The sequence below is a fragment of the Aethalodelphis obliquidens genome, unplaced genomic scaffold (assembly GCF_003676395.1).
Source record: "Aethalodelphis obliquidens isolate GAN/ISIS:26980383/991018 unplaced genomic scaffold, ASM367639v1 scaffold16, whole genome shotgun sequence".
Classification (NCBI taxonomy): Eukaryota; Metazoa; Chordata; class Mammalia; order Artiodactyla; family Delphinidae; genus Aethalodelphis; species Aethalodelphis obliquidens.
This window is the reverse complement of record NW_020837960.1, coordinates 9,383,952-9,385,886: the sequence shown is the minus strand read 5'-3', so window position 1 is coordinate 9,385,886 and position 1,935 is coordinate 9,383,952. Positions and strand designations below refer to the sequence as shown.

The 1,935-nt window shown below is 43.5% G+C and overlaps 1 long non-coding RNA gene across 1 annotated transcript; it reads right to left on the bottom strand.

Moving 5' to 3' along the window:
* Nucleotides 1-367: 367 nt before the first annotated feature.
* Nucleotides 368-1,385, bottom strand: LOC113625827 (uncharacterized). Its single transcript, XR_003434894.1, has 3 exons — nucleotides 1,268-1,385; nucleotides 952-1,165; nucleotides 368-617 (listed from the first exon to the last, which is right to left on the bottom strand). It is a non-coding gene; the product is annotated as an uncharacterized LOC113625827 (long non-coding RNA).
* Between the last annotated feature and the right edge of the window lie 550 nt (nucleotides 1,386-1,935).

Genomic DNA, 1,935 nt, shown 5'->3' with positions numbered 1-1,935 from the left:
GCCATGCAAACCGGTTCATCTGTACCATTTTTCTAGGTTCCACATATATGCGTTAATATATGATAACAAATGGTATATCTTTTTTTAAAATAAATTTATTTATTTTATTTTTGGCTGCGTTGGGTCTTCGTTGCTGCACGCAGTCTTTCTCTAGTTGCAGTGAGCAGGGGCTACTTTTCGTTGCAGTGTGCGGGCTTCTCATTGCGGTGGCTTCTCTTGTTGTGGAGCACAGGCTCTAGGTGCACAAGCTTCAGTAGTTGTGGCTCACGGGCTCTAGAGCACAGGCTCAGTAGTTATAGCGCACGGGCTTAGTTGCTCCACGGCATGTGGGATCTTCCCGTACCAGGGCTCAAACCCGTGTCCCCTGCATTGGCTGGCGGATTCTTAACCACTGCACCACCAGGGAAGCCCACAAATGGTACATCTTGAATAGACCTTTCAAACTGCTGTAAAAGAAGGCTTCCAAAAATATTGTTTACCCCATAATATCATCTTATCTGGGTTCCAATGAGTTACCTTCAGCGAGTTGAGCTCCAAACAGAAGGATAGGCCTCCCATTTGGGCTGGGGTTGAATCTTCCTCCTTTTTGTGTCCAGGTGTCTTTCTGGCACCATTCCCTGAAATTTTAACAATATGTCAGTAAGTTCCGGGAGGCTGAAAATGACAACAAATAACAACCATGAGTTGGTTGTTTTTGTTTTGTAAAGCCACTGTCTTGGTAGCATGATCAGCTAGAGTTTCCTTTTGCATCTGCAGTGTCAGCCTCTGAATGATCCGATACCCTAATAACAGCAAGTGTGCTCAGAAGCAGATTTGCATCTAATAATTCTGCTACTTGTTTCCCAATTTTAATAGGCTGCCCTGAGGATGTTAAAAATCCCCTTTGTTTCAAAAACATGGCCAAATCACGTGCCACCCCAAAAGCATAGCAGCTATCTGTGTAAATATTACCAGGTTTTCCTTTTGCCAACTGGCAGGCTCTTGTTAGTGCTATTAATTCAGACTGTTGAGCAGCAAAGACATTATGCAAGTGTTTTCAAGGATATACACTGGAGAAACAGTGGCAAGGTCAGCCTGGTACATTCCATGAGGTCCTCACAGATATGACCCATCGGTAAATAATATAAAATCAGGATTATCCATAGGGCTTTCTTGAAGCTCAGTCCTAGGAGATAAAAGATTGTCAGTTAAAACAAAACAATCATGCTTTTCATTATTGACGTCTGATTCTTCTGGGAGCAAAGTGGCTGGATTAAGTTTGTTATACCTGTGAAAAAGTTACGTTCAGTGAGAGCAAAACAATTTCATGAGAAGTTAATCAGCTTGCTGAATAATGTTGTGTGTGCTGAGCGTTTAATAAAGTTTCCACGGAGTGGGGAACAAAGATGGTGAGAAGGGTGACTGATGACTATCTCTTCTGCGGTCTGACACAGCACAGATGTTGCTGTGATAGCCTGGAGACAAGAGGAAAGGCCCTTAGCTACCTAATCTAGCTGTTGGCTGTAATATCCTATTGGCTGCTGGGTTAATACTCCTGGTGCGACACTTTTGTTTTCATGTATAAAAAGAAAAAAAGGTAGGGAATTCCCAGGTGGTTCAGTGGTTAGGACTCGACACTTCAGTGCCAGGGCCCAGGTTCAATCCCTGGTCAGGGAACTAAGATCCCACAAGCCATGTGGCCAAAAAAAAAAAAAAGAAAAGAGGTGAATCATAATTTGGATGCCCCAGGGCTGGGGCCTTTGCCAGGAGGTTTTAAAGGGTTGCCGTGGCTTCAGAATGTTCTGTTTCCCAGCAGAGAGATTCAGGTTGGTCTTTTTTTTATATATAAATTTATTTATTTATTTTTGGCTATGTTGGGTCTTCATTGCTGTGTGTGGGCTTTCTCTAGTTGCGGCGAGCGGGGACTACTCTTCATTGCGGTGTGCAGGCTTCTCA